Below are 11,139 nucleotides of genomic sequence, written 5' to 3'. Positions count from 1 at the left end.
ATGGAAATTCCTCCCTTCAGGATTGTGATTAATATACTCTCCCAGCCCCAGCCTTATCTCCTGCCTTTTGTGGTTTTGATTTTTAATTAAAAACTTCCCTGGACTCTAGAGAATGGATTCTTCCTCCTCCCCCTTTCCTCCCCCATTCTTCCCTGCAGTGAGAGACCCCCCTCCCATACCCTAAACTTTGCTTGGCTCTGCCCCAGGAGCAGTGTCAGGCAGAGCGAAGGGTCCCAGATTGAGATGGAGGTAGAGATAGAGACATAGAGAGAGAAAAAGAATCAGAGACTAAAACAGGAAAAGTATGTTGGTTGGTGAAAAGGGGAAAACTTAATGCATCAAGGAGGTACCTTCCTCTCTCCCAGGGACCTTGAGTACATCACGTTCACTCCCTTGTTCTGGAATGACCAGCTGTGTCCTCCCCACCCCCCACCATCCCTCCGCACACTATTGTATGCTTTGAGATCCTCGGGGAAGGCAATTTCCCAGCCTCCATCACTATCCTCGTTCTAGTATCTCCTCTTGGTCCTGTCAGGAAGACTTTCCTCCTTTCTAATCTTGAGGCCAAGCTCACAGTACAACAGGAGGAACTGAGTTTAAATTTTAGGAGCAAATTCCCAGCCATTAGTTTGGGGGTGGGGGAAGGGGAGGGATGGTGCAGAGAGATGAAGGAAGAGGTTGGGAGGGGGAAGTTTGCTTCTCTGAGGATCTCAAAGCACAAAAGGGACAGTTTGGGGGAAGGAGGAAGAAGAGTGGGGCACTGTTGGATCTTAACCCCTCTTGGGGGGAAGAAAGAAAGGGGGTATCTGGAGGGGCAAGCAACCTTGGACTGATGAAGGATGGGAGTGTGTGTGGGGGGAACAGAGCTGTCAACAATGGGGAGGATGGGAGGGAGAGGAAAACCAGGAGCCAGTCCCTTGAGGACAGGGGGAGTGAAGGGGGCCAGCCAGGAGCCAGGGTTATGGTTTCTAATGTCTCTGTCCTGGTTTCAATTATTTCCCCCCCCAAGTCTCCCCCTGGGTCCCCCCCATCTAGCCCCTCCCCCATCCCTGGCAGATGGAGGCTCTTTCTCTGGTGCTTTGAGATCCCCAAGAAGAGGAGGCTCCCTCAGTTTCTGCTTGTCTTCTCTTTGCTCCTGTAAGTATTTCCTATAGTCTAATCTTCATCTTTTCTACTATAGCATGTGGAAGTTAGGATGAGGTGAGGATGGAATTGGAAGAAGGAAAAGAGGAGGAGGGGTGGGAGAATGAAAGGAAGGAAAAAGGGGATTGAGGAAAGGGTGGGGAGCTGTTGTGCAACCAAGGACTAATTTGGCTACTAATCTGATGTAGCTGATTTCACAGGGCCCTCTATGAGCCTTGTCAGCTGGGGGGGGGGGGGGGGGGAGGCGGGGAACAGGGCTCATTGGGAGGCTGGGGAAATTTCAAGAATTGTGCAGGAAGTGGAAAATTCTTCCCGAAAAGAGTCCAGTGCATAGAAAAGTTTTTGGCCCTGCCCTGTCCCCTTTCTCACTTCTCCAGGTCCCGAGGCTTCCACTCCTCACTTCCTCCTCCTAGGGAGCCCAGCTACACAGCCCCATGGACTCTCTAATCTCCTGGGTGAGTGTGCTGCGGGTGGGGAAAAAGTGTCGACAATGCACTGACTGCTTGGTTTCCAGTAAGCCTGTCACAGCCTGAGTTGTTTTCTTTTTTTTTAGGAGGAAAAAACTAAAGACCTTTAGGGCTGGTATTGTTGATTTTTAGACTTCCTTATTATAGAGACAGGGTGAGATGATGTCTTCCATCTTCTTTAAGATGCAGCAAGAAGGATTTAGGTCAGTAACAAGAAAGGATAATCTGGGAGAAGGGGAATGCTAGGAACCGAGATTAGGTGCATTCCCTTTCTTTCTCTGGATTGTGAGGGGGGACTGGAGAAGAGAGAGTGAATCCATGAGAGACCTCTGTCTATGGGAGGGCCCAGTCAGCCTGCAAGATATCCTCTGCTACCTCTCTTTTAGAATGATATAGTCATAAATGTAGAGCCAGGAGGGCCCTGCAGATGAACCACAGGCTAGTGGAGTGGACAGTCATGGAGGAGAGGTTCAGTACCCTAAGAGCAAGGTTGACTGGGCTAAGGAGAAAGAAGGGCAGGAAGATGGGAAGATGTTGGCCTTGCCATTAGGGGTCCACTCAGTGCTCTCTGGAAATGGGCCAAGGGAAACCCCAATATACCCTACCCTCAGATCAACAATCAACTAATCAATCAACAAACATTTATTAATCACCTTCTGTATTCCAGGTACTGTGTTAGGTGCTGGGCTTACAAAGAGAAAAATGAAATGACACATGACATCAAGGAGTTTACATTCTAACAAGAAGAAATGATGTGTGCATCAATAAATTGTATACAAAATAAACAAGGCACATGGTGACACAGAGGACAGAGCACTGAACCTGAAGTCAGGAAGACCTGAGTTCCAGTTACATCTCAAAAACTTAATAACTGTGTGATCCTGGGCAAGTCACTTAACCTCTCTGAGCCCCAGTTTTGTCATCTGTAAAGCAGGAATAATAGCACCTACCTCCCAGGATGGTTGAGAGGGCTGAATAACATACAAAGAACTTTGCAAAAATCTTAAGGCACAATATAAATGCTAGCTATTATTATTAAGTACATGAAGAAGTAGACACAGTATCTGTACCAATGGAAGTGTAAGGAACACCACCAGCAGTGAAACAATGCATTGAAATTATAATGGTTGAACTTGGCCCCAAAGAAGAGATGTGTGAATTCACCTCCATACCTTTCTTTGTAGAGGGAAGAGAATGCTAGACATGGGAGAACTTGGAGAGCTTTCTAGGTAAATCCATTTTCCATCAGCAACTTTGCTTGGTTTTGACTGCAGGGAACACCATGTCCCCTATCTGCTCCCCTTATCAGTTTCCTTCTGTGAATGTCTTTCCCCATTAGTTTGTAAACCCTCTGAGGGAAGGGATTGTCAATCTTTTTCTTATTTTTATCTCCAGTGCTTAGCACCGTGACTGGCACATAGTAGGCATTTAATAAATGTTTATTGAATTGAATTGGCTCATGCATTTGCTGAATTGGTTTCTCTTTCCTCTTTTCTTTTTTTATAAATAATGACTACATAGCAGAGGATGAGGGTAGGGATATATTGAGAGGTGAAAGTGATTTACATGCCAATAACAAATTAAAAAAATCAAAATAATTTATGGTATTTTTGGGAGGGAGCCAATAAGAGCTGGTAGGGGCAGGAGAGGCCTCAAGTCAAACATGTCACTTAAGCTATACTTTGAAGGAAAATAGGGTTTCTGAAAGGCAGAGGTGAGAAGAGAGTGGCATGAAAGATAGCCTGTACAAAAGCATGAACAACAAAGAGAAAGTTTTGCGTGTGAATAACAGTAATACCAGTTGAACTGGACTGAAGAGTTCATGGAAGGAAATAATGTATAATAAGACTGAAAAGATAGGTTGGAACAAGGTCACGAAGAGATTTATATGCCAAACAGAAAAGTCTATATTGGATTCTGGAGATAATAGGGAACCACTGGAGTTTATCCTAAAGGGGAATGACTTGGTCAGAGCTGTGCTTTAGGCATATCACGTGTGCAGCTGTGTGGAGGATGAAATGGAGAAGAGGAAGACTTGAGGCAGAAAAACTAATTAGGAAGCTTTGCAACAATCCAGGCTAGTTCAGGCAAGAGGTGAGGAGGGTCTAAAGCAGGCTATGTGAGCAGAGAAAAGATGATAGATGTGGGATGTTTTAGAGACTGAACTGACAAGACTTGGCAACTGAGTGGATATGTAGTATGAGAGGAGCTGGGAATGAGACAGGTTTGGAACTAGAGCGACTGAAAGGGTTGTACCCTCAACAGATAAAGTTTGGAGAGGAGCAGTTTTGGAGAAAGAAAATGGGTTCTGTTTTGGCCTTGTGAGTCAGAGATGTTTACAGACCACACAGTTCAAAATGTCCAATTGACAGTTTGGTTTCCAGATCAAAACTCAGGAGAGAGACTAGATATATAGACCTGGGCATGATTTGTGTAGAGGTGATGATTATATACATGTGAGCTGATGATGTCACCAAGAGAGTGTAGAGAAAAGAGAAGAGATCCAGGACAGTCTCTTGGCATATTCACAATTAGGAAACAAGATATGAATGAAGAGTCATCAATAAAATGCACATGATAAATGCTTGTGGATTGAAGGGACCTAAGATGAAGCAGGCAGGCAGGTAGGAGTAGTAGCTAGGTGGGAGGTGGATAAAGCATTGGGTCTGTAGTTGGGAAGATCTGGATTCAAATCTAGCCGTGTAATCCTGGGCAAGTCTTTAACCTCTGCCTCAGTTTCTCTACTGTAAAATAGAGATAGCAACAATACCTACCTTGCAGGGTTGGTGTGATATGAAATGAGATAATACTTATAAAGTGCTTAGCTCAGTGCTTGGCATGTAGTAGGAACTATATAAGTATTTATTAACCCTTCCCTTCCACCAGGAGGAGGACCGAGAGGAGAAGGGTCACCAGTTTCAAATGCTGCAAAGAGTTCAAGAGGGATGAGTATTGAGAAAATGCCATTGAATTTGGCAGTCATTGATGGAGAATGTAGGTTCAGTTAAGTGCTAAAGGTGAAAGACAGTTTCTATATGGATGAAAGCATCATAGGATCATAGCTCTAGAGACCAAAGGGAACTCAGAAACCTTTTAGTCCTTTGCCCTCAGAGAAGGGAATGACAGGAAAGGAAGCCAGGGCAAGGAGATTGGACTTTTCTCTGGGCTTGACTGTGAAAGGAAGGAGAGTGTCTTAAGGGAATGGCAGGGTTGAGTGAAGACTTTTTTTTTAAGGATGAGAATTTTCTGGCCTTTTTTAAGTAGCAGGGAAACAGTTACTAGAAAATGAGAAATGAGAGAAAGGGGAGGAATGATTTTGGGGGCAATCTGCTTGTGGAGACTTGAAAAGAATATGATCAAGGGTTCAAGTAGAGGGACTGGACTTGTTGAGGAGAACGGCCTCCTCTTCAACAGATCCCTGGGTAAATCAAAAGGGAATGGGGGTGGGCTATCAAAGGGTTTTGAGATATAGAGGAGGGGAGAAGAGAGAGTTTACAGAAAATAACTTCTTTTTGTTTTCAGTAGAGATCCTCTGCTGAGAGGGTAGAATGAGAAGGTTTGGAATGGAAGTGTGACTGTGGGCAATGAGAACCATTTAGGGAGGAATAAAAAGATTGCCTTGTTGAAGTGGGGGCTATATTAAGATCAGAGAACAAATTTGTAGGGAACTTAATATAGTTTTGGTTATTTGGTTTCTTTTTAACATAGTTCATTAGGACAAGGTAAGAAAAAGAGAAGGAAAAGGAGAAGATAGAAAGGGGGAAGAGGAAGAGGAAGAGGAAGGAACAGGAGAAAGAGAAAGGGGGAAAGAGCAGGGACAGTATCTCCTTTGGGGCTCCAAAGCTCTCAGAAGTTTTCATTAGATGCCTCTGCTTTCTCATTACTACTCATCCCTGAAACATTTGCAGTCTGGCCTTGACTGAAATTGTCCTCTGAGGTCAGCAATGATCTCCTAATATGATGCCAGGTACTCAATCTTCATTCTGCTTCAGTATTGATGCGATAATTCACCTTCTCCTTCTGGGTACCATCTTTTCTTCCTGAGCTTCCATGACACTTAATTTACCTGGTTCTCCTCTTTCTCCTCATTCCAATCCATTCTCCACTCGGTGCAAGAATGATTTACTTAGAGCATTCATTTATCTAAAGGACTCATTTGACTTTGTCAACTCTCCCCTCCCTCCCTCTCCCCACTCAATAAACTCTAATGACTCCCTAATGACCTCTAGATCGAATAGAAAATCTTCTATTTAGCATTTGAAGCCTTTCAGAAACTGGCTCCCTCTTACATTTCCAATTTTCTTAACACTCCATTCCCCTCCGTGCACTTTGCAATCCTTCGATACTATTTTGTTCCTCACCCATGACACCCCATCTCCCACATGCCCTGTCTATCTCCCATTCCTAGAAGGCTCTCCCTTCTCCTCTCCAAGTCCTCAACTTGTTGGCTTCCTTCAAGACTCACTTCAGACCCCAGCCTCTACAAGAGATCTTTCCCACTCCTTTCCTGCTCCTTGTACCTTTCCTCTGAGGTTACTTTCGATTTATACTGTGTAGATCTTGTAGGAACATAGTTATTTGCAGATTGTCTCCCTCATTAGAATGTGTGCTTTTTGATATGCTTTTGCCCATTTATTAAGCCTATAGGCTTAGTAGGTAAGGGCTGAATGAATGCTTGCGGATTGACTGCTTGCTTCTCTTACCACGATTTGTTTCTTCTACTAGATTTTTTTTGCTCCTCTCCACCCTCATTCCCATACCAAACCATAGGCATCCCCCAAGACCATGCCCTGGGCTCTTCTCTCTCCTGTCTCTTCACTCTCTCCTGACTAGGGGGAGTACTCTGCCTTTTCTTGGCCTTCTAAATTGGTCTTTTCTGCTGGCCTCTGCCTTCTACATTGTAAAGCCTGCACCTTCTTCTCCCCACCCCCAAATATTCTTGCCCCAGTCAAAAACATTCCACATTACTTCTGCCCTTAACTATGACTGTATTCTCCTAATTGGTGTTCCTGACTCCATTCTGGAAGAGTCTCCCCTCCTACACACTGATGCCAAGATGCCAAACATTTGGCACCGAGGGAGCATAGGGGGCCTAGTTATCCTTTCCTTCACTACAGTCGACTCTCCCTAGCCAGACTGTGATCTGCCTAGGGGTAGGGACAGGGGTTACTTCTCAGCCTCTCCCAAACTGGCCCAAACAGGCCTTGGAACACTACAGGAGGTCCAAAAAAAACTCAAAACAAAACAACAAACAAAAACCTAGTGAGGAAAGTGTAGAACAGTAGAAGTTCAAGGCCCAGTTCACTTATCCTCACCTATAAAGTGACAGGGTGGGATTAAGGTTTCCTCCCAGTTCTCATGTTCTACAATTCTTGAGAAGAAGGTAGAGGAGGAAGATGGGGCAGAAGAAAAAGAATAAGAAGAGGGAGAGATGAAGAAATACGACATTTATTAAGCTCTTATTATACAGAGAAGGTAGAGAACTTATTACAGTATGATATTGAGTGGAAAGCACATTGGGCTTCTTCCTAGGCAAGAAGACTTGGGTTCAGGTCTTCCCTTTAACACATTCTAGTTGTGTGACCATGGGCAAGGCACTTAATCTCTCAATATCCCTGGCAACTGGCTAAGACTTTGTGTTATAAGGGAGCTTTATGCATTGGTGGGATGAGTTTTCTATATCCAGTATTCCCTAAGTGAGGAAACCAGAGGTCTAGATTCAATCAGTCAGACATTTATGAAGCCCCTAGAATGTGCCAGGCACCATGCTAAGCCTAGAGATGGAGAGGGGGCAAGGAGAGGGAAGGCAAGGAGCAGGTCCTGCTCCCTAGATGCTCACAGTCTAATGGGGGAGAAAACATGAAACAACTATGTAGGAACAAGCTACATACAGGATAAATTGGAGATAACCAATGGAGGGAAGATACTAGAATTGAGGGGGATGGGGAAAGACTTCTTGTAAAAGGTGGGGTTTTGGTTGGAGTAGACGTTTTTTAAGTCTGTATAAAAGACTAAATGTCTACCTGTGGCTGTCCCTCCCTTTCCTAGTCTTTCTCTGCTTCTTTCAGCTGCAGTCCCTTCCCTTTCTTTACTTTTCTCCCCCCCTTCCTCTTTTTTTCTCCCTCCCTCCTTCCTTCCCTCCCTCTCCCTCTTTTTCTTCCCTCCTCTCTCTCCTCTTCTGCCCTCTGTCTCCCTCCTTATCTCTTTCTTTTGGATGGGTGGGTGGTTCTGCCTGTCTGTTCTGTATTCCCCTCAGTCCCCTTCCCCCTCCCCCGTCTCGGTGACGGTGACGAGGCTGCTCCCTGGAGAATCCTGGCTAGGCGATGGGGAAGGAGCATTGGCCAATTGTTCACATGCTAATCTGCGCCCGGATCTCCAGACAACCTCAGCTTTCTTTGTCCAGGCCTGAGGCCAGCTCCCGCTCTCCGACATCCCCCTCATCACCCTCCTCCCCATCACAATCCCCCTCTGCCTCCACCGCTAGGCTGATTTTGGGAGCACGGGAGCTGCTTCTGGTGAAGGGCGAGGGAAGCTCGGTGTCGGCAGTGAAGAGATGTGGTGGGAAAGGGGGAGGAAACCTCCTTCTCTCCCCCCACCCCAGCTCTCAAGGCCTCAGTCCTGGAGGTAGGTGCCTTTCTTTGTCTGGTAAAGAAAACTTGGAGATCACAGGGTCAAGCCCCTTTTCTTGATGTATGAGGGGCAGTCATTGGAAGTGATTTGTCCAAGGTCACAGAGCTAATGTCAGAACCAGGTTTCAATCCCAGGTTTTCTGACTCCAGGCCCGTGATACCTCTTCCACTCTACTACCAATTGAATTGCCTCTCCTGGGCTCTGGGTCTTCTCTATCTGCAGTGGAAATGCAGAATTGGAGCTGTGGAGACTGAGGCCATCCTCACCTTCTCCCCACTTCCCCGTGTGCCTCCCCGCCCCTGCACCTCTTCACCTCGAACACATGAGAAGCAGCAGAAAGAGTGGAGGTTACACATAAGTAAGAACTTCCAGCCAACATAGAAGAGGAGGGGAGCGTCCTTCCTGGGTAGCTCCTGACCCAGAGAGTGTTGAATTGGGAGAAAGAAGCATAAAGATTATAGAATCCAAACCCTTCATTGAGGAAATGGAGACTCCTATAGATAAAATGACTTGTTCACTTTCTACAGGAAATCTTTCTCATCTTCCTGGTTAGTAGCATTTTCTCCCTTCTCAAATTATCTTGTGTTTATATGTTTACTTCTTGGTATTTTCTCCCTCCAATAAAATGTAAATTCCTTGAGGATATGTTGTTCATTTCTGACTTTGTGTTTCAGGTACCTAGCACAGAGCTTTGGATCAAATTAAATTGAATTGAATTGTCCACAGTTGTATAGGTAGTGAGATCTGAACCCATAATCTGTCATTCAGTCCTGTTCAAATTCTATCCTGGTCATTAACTACTTGTGTGATCTTGGCCTAGCCTCTGAAGTATCCTCCAGCCTTTTAGAAATACTTCACATCTATATAATTTGTAATGTTTACGGGAAGCCAGTCTCCATTATTTTATTTGATTTGCACATGATCTTGTTCAAGTATTACCTTTTTTTTTTTACAGATGGAGAAACTGAGGCCTAGAGAAGAAAAGTGACTTTCCCAGGGTCACAGACTAGTAAGTGGGAGAACGAAAGCTCAATCTTGCCTCTCTAATTCTAGGGCTCTTTAAACTCAAAAAATCTCCAGGGAGAGGACCTAAAGATCAGGGGTATCCCAGATGCTGAAGGCAGAGGTGGCAAGTAAGGCCGAACAATTTCCCTCCCCTCTCCTCCCTTCCCTTCCCCTCCCCTCTCTTCCCCTTCCCTTCCCATCTCCTGCAATGTTTACGTACTACAATATGAAATTTGCTTCTGTGATTTTTGAGACAAGCACTGGGCTTTTGGGGGATCCCAATTTGATACCCTGGAAGACCACCCACATCCACATCCTTTGTGGTGATCTTTGTGTTGAGGCTACCCTACTCTACAAAAGCAAGTAGACGGTACAATGGATAGAGTTCTGGAGTCAGGGAGACTTATCTTCCTGAGTTCAGATCTGGCCTCAGACTGTGTGACCTTGAGTGAGTCACTTCACCCTGTTTGCCTCAGTTTCCTCCTCTGTAAAATGAGCTGGAGAAGGAAATGGCAAACCACTCCAGTATCTTTGTCAAGAAAACCCTAAATGGGACCACAAAGAGTTGGACTGAAATGATAAACAACAGTAACAACCAGTCTCACAAAGGGAAGAGAATCAAGATCTGCCTGGGATGGGGGGGCTTTGTGTCCTGCAATCGCCATTATCCGCCCCCCTTTTTTTTTGATGAATGTGACAAACTTCAGTGGGGCTTTTCCATGGTGGAACAGATTGAATTCCAGTTCAGCTACTGAGTAATAACTGACATTAAAGTGCTTTAAGGTTGGCAAATTACTTTGTATGGATTATTTTATTTGATCCTTGTGGGAATCTTATGAGGTAGGTATTACAGTTTTCAACTCGTTTTATAAATAAAGAAACAGACTCAGAGTTGACTTGGCTACTGTTACATGGCTAGTAAGGATCAGAGGTAGGGTTTGAACCTACATTTTTTCTTATTTCAGGCTTAGTGTTCTTTCTACTGCACCACTTTGTCTCAATACTGGTGTGAATATGGACTTCAGTTGCAATCCAATTCAATCCAATGCAATCCAATCAGCATTTATTAAATATCAATGCAAGATTTAGTGCTAGGCACTGGGGATAAAAGAGATAAAACAACAAAAAAAAAACCAACTTCTCTTTCTTCAAGTAAGTGCTTCCATTTTCTGGGAGGAATACAAAATCTCATAGTGTATTTGTATACATGAGATTATTTGGGGAAGGAGAGAGTGCTGTCTCCTAGTTGCATCAGGAAAGGCTTCATGTAGGAGTTGGTCTATGAACTGCACCTTGAAGGGAGCCAGCGATTTTCACAGGTTGAGATGTGGAAGAATGCGTTCTAGGCATGGGGGCAGTCTGTGCAAAAACACAGAGATGAAAAATGCATTGCCAAGTTCAGGGAAAAGCAAGCAGACCAGTTTGGCTGGAGCACAGCTTGAGTTGAAGGATAATGATATGAAGTAAACCTGGAAAGCTAGGCTGGAACCAGCTTGCCAGTCTGAGCTCACTTCTCTGAGAGTTGGTTCTCATCTGGAAAATGATGGGGTTGGACCAGATGACCTCCAAGGTCCATTCTTGTTGCCTAAGCCGGGAAGCCCCTGGCCGATGCAGGCTCACTCTTCATTAAATTATTTTAGTTATTTTCATGTGAGTCCATAATTTGAGGCCCCAAGGATAAAGAAGACTTCAACCCAGGGCTCTCATTGGTGATATCTGGATCTGAAGGGATGGCCATGGGAGAAGACTTCAGAGCCATCAGAATGGAGACTGGAGGAGATATCGATGATATACATACCCCCTTCTTTGAATAGTGAGTGATCACTGACCTTCCTTAGTGACTGAGATCTCAGCCCATGGCAGATACCTTCAGCCACATCTATTCCTTGAGCTG

The 11,139-nt window shown here is 44.9% G+C and overlaps 1 long non-coding RNA gene across 1 annotated transcript; it reads left to right on the top strand.

Moving 5' to 3' along the window:
- The first annotated feature begins 1,402 nt into the window (after positions 1-1,402).
- On the top strand, positions 1,403-3,062 carry LOC140502218 (uncharacterized). Its single transcript, XR_011966548.1, has 2 exons — positions 1,403-1,598; positions 2,278-3,062. It is a non-coding gene; the product is annotated as an uncharacterized lncRNA (long non-coding RNA).
- Positions 3,063-11,139: the final 8,077 nt, after the last annotated feature.

The sequence above is a fragment of the Notamacropus eugenii genome, chromosome 1, assembly GCF_028372415.1.
Source record: "Notamacropus eugenii isolate mMacEug1 chromosome 1, mMacEug1.pri_v2, whole genome shotgun sequence".
Classification (NCBI taxonomy): Eukaryota; Metazoa; Chordata; class Mammalia; order Diprotodontia; family Macropodidae; genus Notamacropus; species Notamacropus eugenii.
Note: the sequence above shows the minus strand (reverse complement) of the source record. Positions and strands in the feature narration are given on the sequence as shown.